This window comes from Puma concolor, chromosome D1 (genome assembly GCF_028749965.1).
Source record: "Puma concolor isolate L17-30 chromosome D1, mPumCon1.1.hap2, whole genome shotgun sequence".
Taxonomy (NCBI): Eukaryota; Metazoa; Chordata; class Mammalia; order Carnivora; family Felidae; genus Puma; species Puma concolor.
Genome location: NC_141676.1, coordinates 108,579,908 through 108,599,168, shown reverse-complemented (window position 1 = coordinate 108,599,168; position 19,261 = coordinate 108,579,908). Strand labels below are relative to the sequence as shown.

The window sequence follows — 19,261 nt, the reverse complement described above, 5'->3', positions numbered from 1 at the left end:
GATTGTTTTTAAAAGAGCTTGTCTTCATATATATATATATATATATATATATATATATATATATATATGTATGTATATATATATATACATACATACATACATATATATACACATATATATATGTATTTATATGTATATATATATATATCAAATCATTGAATAATGTGATATTTCCCTTCCCTTGACTATCCTTAGGGAAATTTGTACCATTGACTCATGCGGCCAGATGTCAGGTGCTATTGTTTCCCTGGTAAAAGCTGTTTGAGACGTAGAGATAATATCTGAGATGAAATAAAACAGCCTGTGAAAGTCCAGGTCAAGGGTACAGGAACTTTCTCCTACAAATCTGGACTTAGAGCTTCTCTCGAAGACATGAAAGTTCTGAGAAGACCAGGTCCCCATTTCCAAATGGAAACACCTGGGAAGAGCTGCCCCCTCTCAATAATATGAGCATTCTGCAGACCAAGATGGTCCTCCAAAATTAACATCACTGACCTGGCCCTGGAGACATTTGAGTTTGTGATGCCTGATAGAATCTTGTAGACTCTATTCCAGAGTTTCAGGAAGCATCACAGATACTTAAGGTTCTTATTCTTTAGAGAGGAATTTATTTTTATTACTTTGGAATAGATTCCATTGCCTTTGTGAAATACTTTAGTTCTTTGAATTTTAACCAGAAATTGGAATGCTGGCAGCTCTCATTTATATTAGCGAGCCGCTTTGTTCTGTTAATTTTACTTCAAACATACTGTAAAAAGTAGATTGGAGAAACTCTCATATCTGATTCCTAACACCAAATCCACAAATGTCTGCTTTCCCTTCTAGGATCGTCAAGAAGGAAAGTTCACGGTGGCTTATTGACAAGATTGAAGAAAAACTCCTCAGAAATTAATAACAAGCACCTGACAGATATGCCTGCTGTCTCCAATGCAAGACATCCCATGACGTTCGGTAATTAATGGTATGACCTACACATTATTGGGAAAATTAATGAGTACATATTTCAAGTGAAATCCATTTCGTAGATGAAAAATGTTTTGGTTCTACACCATTATCCTCAAATAGAGGTAAACCAAAACGTATGCATTGGTAGAGTCAGGAACAGGAGTAAGATTCACATAACTAAGTATGGAGACAGTTACAGCCATTGCCATAACATTGATGATGCCCTCCCACGTCAGGCGAAGTTTTTCATGCCTTTAAGTTTTCGGTAAAATTGAGATCCTTGGGCAGAAGGAGCCCCGAGTGTAGGGAGAAGCTCTAAGATTAAGAACCTCAAACTCTCTGTCATTTCTTTTCCTACCCGCATTTCAGAAAGAAAACGAACCAAAAAATCTTTGTATGGTAAGTGTTCTACTTAAAGGGTTATGACATTTTGTTCACTTTTCCCCATTTGGAGACACCCCTCCTTCTCTGGGATGTGCTCGGAGACATTGGAAACACAAATACATGATCATGTAGTTCCTACGTAGAAATCCTTGAAAGACAACTCAAGAAAAGATGCTAACCTACAAGAGGATTGGGACTCCTTGAATATGCTCATGTGAAGGCACTAGGAAATGGAAATGCTCCTCTTCTGAGATAATTCCTATGGCAGTTTGAGGCCTGTAACCAGACACACCTCCTACATAAGTTTCTCTTAAACAGAGAGGAACTTAGTTCACTCAAGCATTTTAATGACCTCAAATGGATTGCAAGAGCCTAGGGGATTTTTCTGAGTCATAAGAAAACTCTTGGGCAAGAGAACCCTGCAAAATGATCAACCGTGAGATGAAGCCAACACCGAGTGAGAGAAGTTCTCACTGTTTTCCAAGGTAGCAGCCTTTTATTGTCTGCACCTCCAAAGTCCATTTTGTGACTACAACACCTATCAATTACAGGGGTCATTTAAACTCCAAAGAGAGAAAAAGAATTGCGCCTTGCTCGACAATTCCAAGGCCCAGAACTCTGATCACACATCAGGAAAGAACCATCCTCACCTTTATTGGAGGCACCAGAGTCACCTGGCAATAAGGACAATTGTGTGCTCCAAGGTACCTCAGAGGGTCTTCGGGCTCCAAAAGTCCAGGTAGCTGGGCGCTCCCTCCTTTCCCGCATCTAGGAGAGGAAGGAGCAGATCAGAAAACTATCATTCGGCACTGAAAACAAGAGTTGAAACAGAATTTCAAAAGGGAAAGGAGATACTGACTTAAGCGGACACTCCCAGAACCAAAAGGACGGGACGACTTTGTGTGGTAGGTGAACAGTTTCTGTAGCAGTCAAGTCTGGGAGTGATCAGTCATGTGTGTACCTCGTGTGTACCCTCAGTAGTCAAGGGCCAAGACACTCAGCAGTTACTCAGTTGCTACCGAGGAAGTGTAGTACATTGGAAAGAGTCCAAGCTTTAGAGTCCGGAATACTTAAATCTAAATCCTGAGCCTGCTGCATCATCTCTGGCTTTATGCTTGGACTTTGCTTGTCCGCATCTCACCTTTCTCTTCTCTACCTGTCTGCTAATAATGTTTCTCTTTCAGGATTGTTATAAGGGTTGAGTGAGATAGTGTTGCCCAAAGTGCCAGGCACATAGTCGTCGCTCCATGGATGGTAACTATTACCAGGATTATTTTTCCTGCTAGTGAGGAAATGAGTCTCCTTGGTCTCTCTCCCTGTAGCATCCTTCTTGTAAAGTTCTCTGCTCTCTTTGGGTTTCTTTTTCCATCAAAGTCAAGCTCTGTTGTATCTCATGATAGCGGCGGAACAAAAGACCAGGAAGTATTAGGCAGTCTAAAAGTATACACATCTAATTGGGGGAGGCAAGTACCTAAAACATGAGTCTCACTGTATGGGTAATCAGATGATTTTCTTTTTCTTTAAAAGAAATGTCATTCTTTCTGAGATACAAAATGGGGCAGGCTCTGTTTGGATCAAGGCAAGAGAAGGATTTCTTGTACTCTCAGGATCAGAACTTGGGGTTTAGGGAAGAGCCTGATCCCAGACAGGACAGGAGTCCGCTGAAGACTTCTTAGGAACTCACCCCTTTGATAGGTCTGGGGGGAAGCGTGCACAGGTCTGCATCCGGGTGGATACATGCATGAATTAACCAGCCAGCTCCCACAGAGCCCAGGCCCACATCGGTGCTCAGTGACAGCAGCTCGGAGGAACTGGGAGGGCTGGACTTCCTCTTCCAGCCCTTCACCCAGAGCGGGCAGCCACATTGCCCTGTTCCTGAAGCATCTTTGTTCACTGGATAACTGGATGGACCCAGGCTCCTGAATTTCCCTGTATCAGTGGTGGCACGTCACTACTTCAGCAGCCCTCCTGCAAGCAGACAAGGGCAGCACCAGCTTCCAGGCTTTCAATATTTCAACAGTGACACCATGTGGCAGGTGACGACAACCCAGGACTCCCCAGTGGACCGGATAGATTTCTGGGTTTCCCTTCTCGATATAAATCTTAGGATTGAGTAGGACCCTGAGATTCTTGTGATCATGGGACAAGGATCCCAAAGGTGAAAGAAACATCTCTCATCAAAGGCAAGACGGGGGCTCAGCCACTTAATGTGGATAGGAAAAGAAACTGTGACCATATGTTGTACTCCGAACTGGACGTGTTACTTAGACAGGTGATGGTGGGTCCTCAGGGCTGCAGGACAGGTCCCTGCAGAGCATGGTGACAGAGGACAGGCTGTACTTCCTACAGGCATCACGGAATTGTGGTGAGGAGTGATAGTAGGCGAGGACACGAGGTACCCTGAAAACAGATGCTGGCAAGTGACTGTGGCAGGCAGACCAGCAGGCAGCCGCGGAGAGCCCCGGTGGGGAGAAGACGGCTGCCCCCAGCTCCCCAGACATTGCAGTGCTGGTGGCACGAAAGGACAGTGACAAGAGAAAAGAACCCCAAGTCATCAAGGGCCGGGGGCAGGGCATACTGTTAAGATGAGGATCTCAGACACAGAGTCTCAATCAGGGACACACTTATGACAACAAGCCCAGGTCCTGGTTCTGGGAATAGAAAATGAGAGACATTCATTCATTTATTCACTCAGCAAATATGTATTGAGACCTGCTCTATGCCAGATGCTATTCTAGACACCAGGCCTATAGCAGCAGACGAAATCCCTGCTCCCTGTGCATTTGCATTCTATCAGGGGTGATAGACTATAAATACGATAAATAAAGTGTATAGCAGATGGTGATTAATGCAACAGAGAATGAGAAGGCAGGGAAGACAAGATAGGGTAGGACGGGGGCAAGAGGAGGTGTTAGATGGGATGGCGGGGGGAGGCTAGAAGGAACCGGGCCTGGGAGCAACGAGGTGAAGAAGTGAGCCGTGTGGATATTGGGGAGCAAGGGCTCCAGAGTGTGGGGACAGAGCGAGCAATGCACAGAGGCAAGAGCAAAGTCAGTGTGTCCGCGCAAGGGCGGAGAGGCCGGCGTGGCTGGAGTGGAGCAGAGGTGTCACGTTGTGGGGGGATCTTCCTTGCACACCGTATCAGGGACTTGGCTTTCACTGTGAGTGGGGTGGGGGCCGCTGGAGGGCTCTGGGCAGAGGCGTTGAGTGAGGCCGTGGGGGAGAAGCAGAAGACAGGCTGGCAGCGGGGAGGATGCGTGTGTTCGCCACGAAGTGGGTGAAAAGTGGCGAGGTTCTGCATGTATCTGAAGGTGGCACTGCCACGTGTCCGGATCAGTTGGTTGTGACGTCTGAGAGAAGAGAAAAGCCACAGCGTGCCCCCAGGAATACCGGCCCGATCCGGAGTAGGTCAGGCCAGCCCGGGCAGGCGTATCACATGGTCATCCCCCCGAAACCCACCCAGACAATAGGCGCCTGGAAGCAGGTGGTTGACGCTGGTCCCAAACTGTGAGGATGGAAGACAGCAAAGAAAGTCAAGTGATCACCATACCTTCATTTCAGATCCTGTAAGGCCAAGAGAGCTCTGCCCCCAGGTTACACCTGCTCCTTGGGGCGGCACCAACGTCTCCTGAGACTAGCAGCACATAAGGGTCAGGTTGGACTGTTTTGCTCACTCTTACTAGAACAGAGGAATAAATGTGTTTACACACAGAGTGGGAATGCATGCTTTCTGAGGGTGCATGAGCACCTGCCAAGAACGACCTCGCTTGCCTTCTTCATCCAGCCATAAATCAGCGATCTTTTTTTTTTTATTTTTTTTTTTAAATTTTTTTTTTTTTTCAACGTTTATTTATTTTTGGGACAGAGAGAGACAGAGCACGAACGGGGGAGGGGCAGAGAGAGAGGGAGACACAGAATCGGAAACAGGCTCCAGGCTCTGAGCCATCAGCCCAGAGCCCGACGCGGGGCTCGAACTCACGGAGCGCGAGATCGTGACCTGGCTGAAGTCGGACGCTTAACCGACTGCGCCACCCAGGCGCCCCCATAAATCAGCGATCTTAAGTGGCCAGCACACCGACGCCTTGCATCATGCTTCAGATACGCATAACGGCTGAATTCTCCTTCACGCAGGCATGCTTGTCGAGCCTGCTCCCCACCTCGGTCCTGTGCCCCGTCCATCAGCCAAGCCATTTTTAGCGTGTTTGTGTCTAGTGTCTCCATCCCTCTCTGCCACCTCCCTTCCGGAAAGCGAACAGACCAGTACAGCCCCAGGTCTGGCGCAAATTCGGCCCCTTTTTTTGAGACCCTGTAGCTCGCTTCTCCTTTCATGCTTTGTAGGCGCTTAGCATCCATCCCTATCTCTGCCCTGGAGTGTTCCCTTTAATGGGAATGCCTTGAAAACAGCCCTGCGGAAAAATTCTTTATATGGGCTCATTGTAGGTGACACCCCACTAGTTTGCAGAATAAAGCTGCTCTCCTAAAAGCTCTCCTCCCATCACCCTAACACACACACACACACACACACATTCGTATATCCCTCACGTCTAGTAGCTTGTGAAATCAGAGCTCCCACCCACCAACTCATTTTGTCATCTACATTACAGCTACAATTCCCTCACAGGAACAGTCACCTCTGAGAAGCTCAAGATTCTCCCTGCTATGTCTTTGCAGATGCCGAAAAGGTGGATCAATTCATGCTTTGCTCTTGAACTCCCTGGGGACGCTCTTGCGACTATATTGGTATTCTCTGTGCTTTCGGGTATGGTAAGTAGTCACCCTGTTATATCCAGAGGTTTATTTTTAATGAAATGCTGACAATTTACCATGCCCCCTGCATAACTGCTTTCGAGGCTGCCTGTCAAGAGTGACGGCGATTCAAGAAAGCATGGGAAATAATCCACCAGTTATCAGTCCGGTCTCAACTTTTCTTACAAATTGCTATACCCTTGCAACTAATTTTAGCTGGCAATAGAAGATCAATACAAATAACAAGAGATGGTTTAATCTCTTCAGGTGAGTTGTAACTCAACATCACTGCACAAGTGATACACACGTTCCTTGCAAACACACTGCAACATGTGAGAAGTTCCAGAAAGGAAAATGCGGAGCATGAACACAACAGTATTGGGGAACAGAGAAAAAGGCAGCAATTCTACCGGCAAAAACACAGTGTCCCTCGCGGGCATGGGTGCCCCTGACACCTGTGTGGTCAAGTCATATTTGGGTGACCCATCTTATTAAACCATGCGTGCAGCCACCCGGCCCTTCTCAGGTGACTCGGGCTGAGCGTTGAAGCTGGCTGCCGGCTCTGATTTGCTGGGAACAGTCCTGCATCAGTGCTGCTCAGAAGGCAGCAGCTGTCATGTGACCTTCTTCCCCACGCTAGCAAAATGTGCTTCTCTGTTGTAATGACCCAGGAAGAGACTGTGTGGGCTCAGTCACTGGTCCTGGAGTCTGGAAAACCCAGCAGCCATTGTTCCCAATGGATAGATACTTTTTTTTTTTTCTGGTGCCATCAAGATTGTATATGGAGCTAAATACTTTGCCGTCACATTTCCCATGACTTTCGCATCCTGCCATTGGCCTAAGAATATTTCAGAAAATTGCGAAAAAGTAGTTTGAAGATTAGTGAAATAAGCAGGATACAAAAGGGCAGATATTGTTTGATTCCCGTTATATGAGGTGCATAGAATGGGAAAATCCATAGAGATGGAAAGCAGGATGGAAATTGCCAGGGGCTGAGAGGAAGCTGGTGGCAAGTTATTGTTTACTGGGTACAGAGTTTCTGTTGAAGGGCAGAATTTTGGAACTAGACAGTGGTGACGATTGCATTACATAATGAATATAATGAATACCACTGCAGCCTACACTTAAAATGATTATGATGGCAAATTTTATGTTATATATATGTATTGACTACACTAAAAAAATACCCTGAAAAGGATAGTCTGAAGACATTAAGGTAAGATTTTCCCCTCCTACTCAATGAACAGCGGCTTTCTCTCCTGCCTCCCCAAACTAAATTATTAAAGAGTTTGTATCATTATGCTGGAAAGGTTCATAGGCTCATCTCATCAGATGATGAAGGCATTTATGGGCCCCCTGATGGGCTGGGAGCAAAGGTGGCTCAAAAATTTCCTCAGGATACAAATTTGATATGTATAAATTGTTTAGCACCACAGGCTTCTAATGGAAAAGACCAGTTATTTGGTCAACCCATCCACATCTGTGATATCTTTTTCTAGAGGACACCACTTTTAAATGAGTCTTCTGGTGCTTACCCATGAATCTCTAAATAGTATGCTTTTTTTTTTTAAGTTTATTTATATATTCTAAGAGTAACCGAGACAGCACAAGTGGGGGAGAGGCAGAGAGGGAGAGAGAGAGAATCCCAAGCAGGCTCCACACTGTCAGCACAGAGCCCAACGTGGGGCTCAAACCCACAAAGCCGTGAGATCAGGACCTGAGCCAAAACCAAGAGTCTGAGGCTTAAAAGACTGAGCCACCCAGGAGCCCCTCTAAATAGTACACTTAATGTGACATTTCATGGCGTATCATCTGTAATGATTATCTGTAACTTCCTGCTGTGATAGATGGATGATTGTGCCTTGTACCACATCCTACCGCCTCTGCCCTCGGCCTCCCAATACAATTAGATCACTGCTCTCGGTTTGTGTCTGTAACTTCTGACTTAACACCTCCACATCTTATCCAGACACACAGTCCTCTTGGCTCCCCATTTGGGAGCTGGTGACACCAGTGGATTCCCTCTTCCCTTTGCTGCCCACTCCCCCATTCACCCTTGACATCTGTCAAATTTTTCTTTCGTGTAGTCAGTCTTTCATCTAGCTTTTCTTTCGTGTAGTTACGGTGGTTACGTCTTTCGTGATTTCTTTGCAAGCTGATTGTAGAGGTCAACACCCATTGATGGTGTTTATGTTATTGTAATCACGTAATTCTTGTCCTCCGCAGAGTGTGCCATGAGTATTCTTCTTTCTCCAAGATTGTAATGCCATAACCCCTCTGATACTTGGAGAATAATCCTAAAATTTAGTTCAAATGGATTCTCCTGCTTTATATCTGTCAATTCTAAAAGTCACAGCACATTTAGTTAACTGCAGTTTGGGATTAAAACTGTCTTAGGGAGATTGGGTGCTTGGTTGTTGTTGTTCACTGGAGTGTCTGAGAGCCTTACCTTTTTCCCTTGCATTTTGTGCCCTAATCATTTCCCAGGATTTTTAAAAGTTTTAGTTCTGTTATCTATTCCATCTTGCTCTCTTTATTCTAAGGACATACCTTGCAGAGCCCTCCGTGTTTCTTCTCCTCTGTAAACCAGTTGTTTTCTGAGCCTGCTGCAAAAATGCCCTTCCCTGAGCTCAGCACATGTCCACCATTTGTTTGTTTGAAGTTTGTACCTATTTACTACATTTAGCACTACTTTCTCTGGGATCATTTGTTTCTGGGTTTGTTTGGTTGTTTTTCTTCTCGGAGTGTAGAGAGAGGTCTTTATTTTATGTTTCCACATGTCCTAAGTATCTCTAAGACACCTGATGGTCTACTCTTTTAAAATGGAGCAGTCAAGTCCCTGTGGATGCAGGGGCCTTACTGGTTGGCAAGATTCGCTTTAGGGTAAGAGAGCCGGAGAATCCCTGATGGCCAGAATGGGGGGTTGGTGTATATATCCACAGTGGTACCCTGTTTCTCCCTAGAAACTTAAATCACTTATTTAAAGAAAAATTGACTTTGTTGTTGTTGTTGTCCAGGGCTGTGAAGTCCTTCCCTGAGCACCTTAGGTGAAACAACCCCCACCCCTGGCGACTCTCCAGTTTATTAAGTTATTGTATTTCCCTCCTGACTCTTACCACCCTCAAAACTATCTAACTGGTCTACTTGCTCATACCTTATTTCTCCGTCTAGAAGATAAAGTCCATGAGAAAGCAGCTCTTTTCTTTCTAGTTCACTGTTGCGTCCTTAGTGCCTAGAACAGTAGCTGACACATAGTAGGTGCTCAGTAAGTGTTGCTTGAATTAATGAATCAATTATTGATAAATAAAAACGGGATGTCTGGACTACTATAATCTCAAGAACAAAAATTACAAAAATTTACAAAATGGGGGGGTGGGGGTGGAGTTGCTTGATGTCATAGAAAATGGCGCTTACCTGCTACTTTGTGATATTTCTTTCTGAAACCAGAAAAAGGCTAATCCTCGGGCCCCAAATCAAAAAAAAATGAAAGCTTCTGGTTGGATGTCAACACTGCCAGTCGTCTCATAAGGGTGGGTCATCTCTTCTTAAAGTAAATAGAGCCCAAAACCTGTAGCCCGCTCAGTCCTCAGAGTTTCACCTTGAAAGAAACTCTTTATCCACCCCACTTAAGACACTATTGGGGCTTTTGAAACAATTCAAGAAGGAAAGCTTCACCAGCAGAAGGCTGAAGAATAGGTATTGGGATAATAGGATTCGCTGGGGTAGAAAATGTTCAGAATTTTGTGGAAAGACTTTTGATTTAAGAGTGCCTCTTAGAATGTGAATTTTTCAGAGTGCTTGGGTGGCTCAGTCGGTTAAGCGTCTGACTTCAGCTCAGGTCATGATCTCACGGTCTGTGAGTTCAAGCCCCACGCCGGGCTCTGCGCTGACAGCTCGGAGCCTGGAGCCTGTTTCAGATTCTGTCTCCCTCTCTCTGCCCCTCCCCTGCTCATGCTCTGTCTCTCTCTGTCTCAAAAGTAAATAAAAACATTTTTTAAAAAAAGAATGAATTTTTCACTAACCGCTTTATAAAAATAAGTACAGGTTGTCCCCGCCATCCGTAAGTAGAACGTTCTTTCAAAAGCTTTCCTTATTGAAAGGATGTAAAACAGCAAAGCAATGACCATTAATTTACATGGAAACATTTTTGAGCATTCTTGAGCATTCCCAGACCACACAGTAATAACCTCTTTTAGGTTTCTCTGATATCTTAGGACACATCCAGCTAACGGACGGACAAAATAAGTCAAGATAAATCACAGGTGCTCACAGACAAAAGTTCACAGCTGTGAAGCCTTGGTACCAAGATGTTGAGCTGAGTTCCTGGGGAAGGAGCTTGGTGGGACCACTCTTGCTGCTCAGAGTACATGTTGTCTCTGTAATGACCCACCGCAAAACAAATGCCCAATGCTCTTTTCATTCGTCGCTTTTTTTTTTTTTTTTTTTTGAGAAAAGTGAAAGTCCTCTTTGGATTCTTTTCGTCAGTGCAGACAGGCACTAATGTAGGTCTTTTGTAAAAGCGATGTTCAAGTACCTTGAACTTCCAATAAGTGGGAGATACCTGTGTTTATTTACAGACCAGGCACAGAGAAACAGCTTTTCTCTGACCTCTTGCCAAGTTTTCCCCTAAACCACTGGCTGACCCATTTAATGAGACGAGTTGTAAGGATACCGAATGACTGGGAGGCAATCATCTTCTGATAGGGAAAGTGACAACTAATATGGTTCATTGTGGCCCAGGTTGCTTTGACTCCCTGCACACAAGTTTTATTCCAGGAAACAGCCCTCTTTATGTTCAGTTCAAACATGTATTGATTGAGGTTATGCAGTCTCTTTTCCATTCCCACAACTATCTTGGGTTTTTCATTTCCTGTTTCCACTTTAAGGGGCTCTTTAATACCACTTGATTACGTGTTTACCTCCTAAACACCCCCAAAGAGCAACATCTTTTTAAAAATCCCCCAGTTAGGGGCGCCTGGGTGGCGCAGTTGGTTAAGCGTCCGACTTCAGCCAGGTCACGATCTCGCGGTCAGGGAGTTCGAGCCCCGCGTCGGGCTCTGGGCTGATGGCTCAGAGCCTGGAGCCTGTTTCCGATTCTGTGTCTCCCTCTCTCTCTGCCCCTCCCCCGTCCATGCTCTGTCTCTCTCTGTCCCAAAAATAAATAAACGTTGGAAAAAAAATTAAAAAAAAAATCCCCCAGTTAAACTGTGGTTTGCCTCCTAAATGTGATTACCTCCTAAATACCCCAAAGAGTAACATTTTTCTAACCCCCCCCCCAGTTAAACTGTGGTACATCTAGACAATGGAATATCATTCAGCACTAAAAAGAAATGAGCCATGAAAAGACATGGAGGAACATTTTATAAAGCAAAGGAAGCCAATCTGAAAAGGCTACATACCGTGTGATATTCCAGAAAAGGCAAAACTATGCAGACGGCTAAAGGATCAGTGATTGCCAGGGGTTAGGGAGGAGGGGGTGTTGAATAGATGGAGCACAAAGGATTTTTAAGGCAGTAAAAATACTCTGTATATAATACCATAGTGATAGATACATCTTATACATTTGTTCAGACTAATAGACGGTACTACAAGAGTGACCTTCATGTAAACCATGGACTTCGGGTGATAACGATGTGTCCCTGGAGATTCATGGGTTGTAACAAATGTACCCCTCTTGTGCTAGGATGTCGACCCTAGGGGAAGCTATGCATGTGTGGGGTCAGGGGAAAGCTCTACCTTCTGTTCGATTTTGCTGTGAACTACAGCTGTTCTAAACAAAACAGTGTATTAAAAAAAAATCCCCAGTTCTCTCTAAGTAATCCTACAGTATGACTGTATGTAGATGTTTAGAACATAGCAGCGAGGGAAAATATTACCTATAATTCCATTTGTCATTTCTTTCTGATTCACCTTCCTTCTGTAGAGACACGCAAATGCATTGCAGATATGCACTTGTGCATGCTGAGGCCCGTACTTCCCAGTGTTCCCTGCCGATAGCCAGACTGTGGAATGCACGGTTGCGACTAAATTTGTAATTCTAAACTCCAGGCCAATGAACCTACAAGTACAAAACGTACTTGTAAACCACTGACATGTGATGAGTTACTATGCAGGCCCAACCTTTCAAATGTGAAAAACCTTTGAACTAGGAAAAAAAATTAGTTGCTTAAGGCAGTGATTAATCAATGAGCCAACCATCCCCAAAGCCCAGGATGTTACCAGGTAAATAAATAAGCACTAGAAATTGGAAAAGGGTGTACCTGTTTTTACCCTGTGAGCTGAGACACAGCCAAGAGTCAACAGCACCAAGTGCTGGGACTCACACACCCTACTGGCAGACACTGAACACAAAAGCCGTGTTTCTTCAGTACGGTATTCTATCTGCTTAATGGAGAAAGACATTTCCCTAAATTTCACACAACCAGAAACTGGCACTGCAAGCTGGATATTGCTGCGTTTGCATCACTGATCCTGCATGTGGAATTTCCAACGCAACTCCCCCGTCCCTCTTGCTCTGACTTCGAGTCTGATTGGCTCCGGGATCAGCCATGTGGAGCCTGACGCCACGCTGCCAGGCTGGTGCATAGCAGGGTTTTCTGGGTTTGCAACAAAGTAACTCCACAGTATACTTGCGTGGGCCCTGGAAGAAGGACCTGTTTCTTCCAGATAAAGGTGGACGTGGACGCTCCAAGGTCATGTGACAGATTAAGGACGAACCTCTAGATTTCTTTCCTCTAGATTTCTTTCCTGGCACCTGTATTCCACACCCACTTACAATTCAGGAGATTTCCTTAGGTTCACCTAGTTGTAAGAGGTAAAAACTCACTCAGTGCCTCTGGTAATTGTGAGTAGGAATGAACAGGGACGTGGGTCCACAGAGTAGAACTTCCATCACAGCTTAGAAAATCAGGGAAGTGTGAACAGCCTCAGAAGAACAAAAACTGGAGCATCTGGAGATTTCTGATGCAAGGATATTGGATAAGCAGTCTGATTCAACTAGAAAGAGAAACCACAAATCCTCTCTCTAGAATCCCTTCCCCAAAACTTGGATCTCAAAGAACTCCTGTGAACTCAAAGTAAAAAAAAAAAAAAAAAAAAAAAAAAAAAAAAAAAAAATCACAACACAAAGAAGACATCATTAGTGACATTAGCAAAAATGTAGAACCACTGGAACTTTCTATTTAGGTGGAATGTAACAATGGTACTGTTAATTTCACTCGGGAATTTACCCATGAGTAAAGAAAACATGTGTGCCCTGAACAAGTTGGATTCAAATGTTCAGCACAGTTGATTCATAATTGTCCCAATCTGGAAATAGCTCAAGTATCCTCTGAACAGATTAATGGGTAAACAAATTTTGATATAACTATACAATGGAACACTACTTAGCAATAAAAAAAAAAAGAAATGAATTACTGATAAATGCAATAATAATATACTTAGTGAGAGAAGCCAGAAAAAAGAATACGTTCTGTATGATTCCCTTTATGTGAAATTCTAGATCAGGCAAAACCAACAGTCTATCAGATAGCAGAACAGAGCTTGTTCTGGGCAGGGGGTCGGTGGGGAATTAGCTGCAGTTAGACCAGGGACATTTTGGTGTGATGGAAATATTCTGTATCAAGATTGTGGTGGTGATTGCACGGGTACCTACATTTTCCAAAACTTATCAAATGATATGCTTACAATGTGTTTTATTTGCATTTTATTATATGCAAACATACCACCATAACAGTATTTTTATTATTTTTTTAAATTTTTTTTAACGTTTTTTATTTATTTTTGGGACAGAGAGAGACAGAGCATGAACGGGGGAGGGGCAGAGAGAGAGGGAGACACAGAATCGGAAACAGGCTCCAGGCTCCGAGCCATCAGCCCAGAGCCTGACGCGGGGCTCGAACTCACGGACCGCGAGATTGTGACCTGGCTGAAGTCGGACGCTTAACCGACTGCGCCACCCAGGCGCCCCAACAGTATTTTTAAAAAGAAAATAAATAAAGGGCACCTGGGTGGCTTAGTCGGTTGAGCATCTGACTCTTGATTTCGCCTCAAGTCATGATCTCGAAGTTCGTGAGTTCGAGCCCGCATCAGGCTCTGTGCTGACTGTCCACTTGCATGTGCGCGCGCGCACACACACACACACACACACTCTCTCTCTCTCTCTCTCTCTCTCTCTTTTTCTCAAAATAAACAGAAAAAAGTAAAAATGTTTTCAGATGAAGAAAAGTTAATTATTTTATACTTCTGAGATAAGATATTGATGAGCACTTTGTTTTCTTTCAGACTGATCACAGGTATTTGAGTTTGGGGCAAGAAAAATTAGTTTTGTGTTGGGGTCACTGTTTTATCTCTTTGCTATTTAATATTGAGATTAGTGGCCTTTGATGTCAATTATTCTCATGAAAGGAATAAGCCATTCCTTCAATAAACTAGACATTAACCTCTTTGCTCTCAATTTTTTTCCCTATTAATTTTTAGCTTTAGGGTACAAAACAGCACAACACAAATTATGAGTACAGTTCCTTGAGCAAAGAGAAGCTATGTATTTTCCAATTAAAAATGTGTATTATAGAGTCATTCAGACTGCAATGTGGGTTTTTAAGGAGGTGGCATTTTTTTCTCTTTAATATGCTTGGTAATTAATATTGGAAAGACACAGCAGTTCTGCTATGGCACTAATCTAAACATGAAAAAGTTTTAATTCTTATGAATTCAAGTTGAATGCTTTATTATGAAGGGGAAAATACATATCTACATTCAGTTAGACTTTCAACAGTAACAGTAAAGATGCTTCCTCAGTTTTATAACATATGCTTCTCAAGTATATTAATAGAAGTCTTATTACTATTATATTTATTTTCTTTGGAATATTGTCAGACTGATTTTTTTCCGGAGCAGCAGACAAGAAGCAAATGTGTTTTGATCATCGGTTCTTACTCATGAGTATCCAAAAATGCCACCTCCTGGGGGCAGGGTTGGGCGTTCCAAAGGCCAGCATTTTACAAGTCTCCCTCAGGGTTTTACAATTCTCAGCCAGCTCTGTCCTCACCCCAAAACATGTGCTCTTTTTTTTAAGTTTTTAAATTTATTGGGGGGGGGCAGAGAGAGAGAGAGAGAGAGAGAGAGAACCCCAAGTGGGCTCTACACGGTCAGTGCAGAGCCCGACGCAGGGCTCAAACACACGAACTGCAAGATCGTGACCTGAGCTGAAATCAAGAGATGCTTAACCAACTGAGCCACCCAGGTGTCCCCAAAACATGTGCCGTTAACCCCTGTACAACACCACCTGCAGAAGTTTACAGTCAAGCTTAAGACACGGGACCAATCCACATGAAATAATCAGTGCATTCTGGCTTCATGTTCCTCTCTGTTCCAGGCAGACCCAATAGACCTCATGCTGCTTGATTTTCTGCCAGCACACCCCCCCCACCCAGTTTTCATCCCCGACCAGGGAGGCACTCCCTCTGTCTGTTAGCACTCTGGCTCCCTGGCTGCTGAGTAGTGACAGAGGAGATCCAGAGACTGGGATAGTTGGAGACACTGCAAATCTATACTCCCGAAAGCTCAGTGAATACTCCCCAGTACTTGGGAATTGCTGTCCGTGCGATGGCGTATTTAGTGGCTCTTCTGATTCTTTGCATTCCTTTACGTTTCTGACGCTAAACCTACTTTCTACAAAAGGACAAATTTCACATGAAGATAAATGTAAGTAATCATGATATTATGGGCCTTTATCCCCATGTAAGAATTTCTCTACATTTTTATTCTTTTCCTCCTCTCCCACTCTCTCTTCAGTTTTATTTCTTCCGCTCTCTGCTGTCTCTCCACAGTCCTCTCTCTCCTTCCCTTTCCTGCTCTCAGAGTCTCTGCTCCTCTTTCCCTTTGACCGTCTCAAGCGTGCAGTTGCCACGACACCTCCCCTAGGTGTGTGCAGTGCTCCCTTTTCCACATCCTCGGTGAGGGTCTCTCCCCACTTCCCTTAAGTGTCTCTTCCAGCCACCACTCTATTAAAACTGCTTTCCTTGAGGTCTTGAGCAAAGTGCCAATGTCAAATCCGATGGCCTCTCCTTGGACCACGTGTTTCTCAGTCTCTCTCAATATCGCACACCCCGATGACCACCATTTCCTTCTTGCACCTTTGCTTCCATGATGTGACTCTCTCCCGGTTCCCCTCTACCTTCCTGTTACCTTCTCAGGCCGCTTTCATTGCCTCGAAACTTCCTTCCTCCTCTCTGAGGTGTATCCTCCAAAGGACCTTCCTCCTCTCTCTCTCCTCTCTCACACAGCCTCCCTCAACAAGATCACCGGCTTCCAATCTTGGAGATCCCAACAAACTTGCCTCTGAAGGCTTTGCTGGGTCACCATGAACCAGTGATTTTAAGCATTATTATTGCCTGAACCCTCCTTTTCTTCCTCCTCACCCATTTTGGTGACCGTCACTGACTTCTGCTGAAGAGCTAAACTTCACCTTGTGTCTTAATGCATATATATCTTCTCAAGTCCACTAGGAGATCATTAATACCAGTGTCTTCTTTCTAAGCAGCAAGAGAATTCCATCACACCTACAGTGAAAGGGTTCATGAACAGTCTATCGAGGTTACAGACAGGGGTGAATTATCAAAACACTGACCATTCTGTACCTACGGGGACAAATTCAACTCCATAAAAACTACACTCCCAACGCAATAGCCTCTAATATGTTTAGCATCACCTATTTCTGGTTCCCGTCTCTGCCTCATGATTCTCTTACATATTCAATGCTGGAACCTGCATACAACATGCATCCTCACTCCGCTGTCCTTTCCCAAGGATAATGTCTGACTTCAGGCATCATTCCTTTTTGAGCTGGACTATTGCTACGGACTTTTCATTTACTTTTCTCCCATCTAAATGACGTTTTGACACACTCCCTGACCCAAAATACCCAAGAATTGGCCATGCTATTTCCCACTGCCCCCCAGATCTGCGGTCTGAACACACCTCATGCTTTCCCTTCCCCACATTTACTGAAGCTCCTCCTCCTGCTAAGAATGTTCTTCCCCAAATTATACCTGGTGAAATTTTATTTACTTTTCAAAGCCCCGTCCAAATACAACTTCTTCCAGGGAGTGTTAATGTCTTTGACAGGTTCCTTAAGAATTCTTTTATGCCTACTCTATGGCCTTTATCACAGTCTGCCTTGTTTTACTGTTGTTTTCATACATTCTGAAATAATTTTTTTTTAATTTATTGGTTTTTGAGGGACAGAAAGAGCATGAGCGGGGGAGGGGCAGAGAGCGTGGGAGACACAGAATCTGAAACAGGCTCCAGGCTCTGAGCTGTCTTCACAGAACCTGACACAGGACATGAACCCATGACCTAAACCGAAGTCAAACACCTGACTGACTGAGCCACCCAGGCACCCTGTTTTTATAAATTTCTTTACTCTTCTATAAGATTGTATGACCCTGGAGGATGTAGGGGCCGCAGGCTTTGTTTATATTTGTGTTCTCCGTGGCATTAAGCATAGTGCCTTACCCATCATAAGAGTATGCTATAGTTTTCTTTTTTGATATTACCATTAACAATATATTAAAGAAAGTCCTATGGGAAAGAGGTATGCACTCTTTTTTTCTTTGAATTCAAGTTAGTTACCATACAGTACAGTCTTGGCTTCAGGAGTAGAACGCAGCGATTCATCTCTCACATAGGAGTGCTCATCCCAAAAAGTGTCCTCCTTAATGCCTGCCACCCATTTAACCCCTCCCCCACCCACCTCCCTCCAGCAACCCTCAGTTTGTTCTCTGTATTTAAGAGTCTCTTATGGTTTGCTTCCCTCTCTGTTTTTATCTTATTTTTCCTTCCCTTCCCCTATATTCACCTATTGAGTTTCTCAAGTTCCACATATGAGTGAAGTCATAGGATAGCTGTCTTTCTCTGACTAATTTCACTTAGCCTAATACCCACCAGTTCCATCCACATTGTTGGAACTGGCAAGATTTCATTCTTTTTCGCTGCCGAGTAGTATTCCATTGTATATATAAACCACATCTTCTTTATCCATTCATCAGTCAATAGACATTTGGGCTCGTTCCATAATTTGGCTATTATTGATAGTGCTGCTATAAACATTGGGGTGCCTGGGCCCCTTTGAATCAGCAATTTTGTATCATTTGGATAAATACCTAGTAGTGCAATTGCTGGGTCATAGGGTAGTTCTATTTTCAATTTTTTGAGGGACATCCATACTGTTTTCCAGAGTGGCTGCCCCAGTTTGTGTTCCCACCACCAGTGCCAGAAAGATCCTCTTTCTCCACATCCTCGTCAACATCTGTTGTTTCCCAAGTTGTTAATGTTAGCCACTCTGACAGGTGTGAGGTGATATCTCATTGTGGTTTTGATTTGCATTTCCCTGATGATGAGTGATGTTGAGCATCTTTGCACGTGTCTGTTAGCCATCTGGATAAGAAGCACGCACTTCTTAACTGTGTTCTTGACTTCTTAACTTAAAAAGCATGCAATTAACTGATATTTATTTCTGTGACTTCAAACCTTTTCATTATTGATTTTTTAAATGTTTATTTATTTATTTTGAGAGAGAGGTCATGAGCAAAGGAGGGGCAGAGAGAGAGAGGGAGAGAGAGAATCGGCAGCAGGCTCCATGCTGAAGCCAGTAGAGTCCAACAGGGGGCTCGATCTCATGAATCATGAGATCATGACTTTAGCTGAAATCAGGAGTCGGACACTTAACCAACTAAGCCACTCAGGCACCCCCAACATTTTTAAGCAAAGACCTTTTGAGAGACCATTGAGATCCACCTTACATGGAATTTACAGATCCCATAAAGCCGTTCATGAACTTCAGCTTAAAAACTACTGTCTTTTACTGTTTATTATTATTGTTGTTGTAAATATGGTCAGTCATCTCTATAGAATGAGACTTCAGGATGTCCTATGCCTGTGGAGGAACTGTTCCCGTGGGTTCCAATGGAAGGGGAGACCCTTTCTTTGAGAAAAATATCTGTCCCGTTACCATACTGACTAACACAGAAACAGGAAGTCAGTCTGAATATAGCTTTTCAAAAGTAGCATGTGCCCTGTGTGATCACAGTAATAGTTGCTAAAGGCACCATGGTGAAACAGGTTTAAAAATAGCCAACACCCTAAAGAAGGAAAGCTACCAAGTCTTACAACCATCCTTCAAACC

General features: G+C 43.9%; 1 long non-coding RNA gene across 1 annotated transcript in view; it reads left to right on the top strand.

Annotated features, from left to right (window-relative positions):
• LOC147576984 (uncharacterized) overlaps positions 1–19,261 on the top strand; it is a 246,943-nt gene that overhangs the window by 155,503 nt on the left and 72,179 nt on the right. The window contains exons 6-7 of the long non-coding RNA XR_015241373.1: positions 826–961; positions 6,001–6,093. This is a non-coding gene — a long non-coding RNA (uncharacterized LOC147576984). The remainder of the gene's footprint in view (positions 1–825; positions 962–6,000; positions 6,094–19,261) is intronic.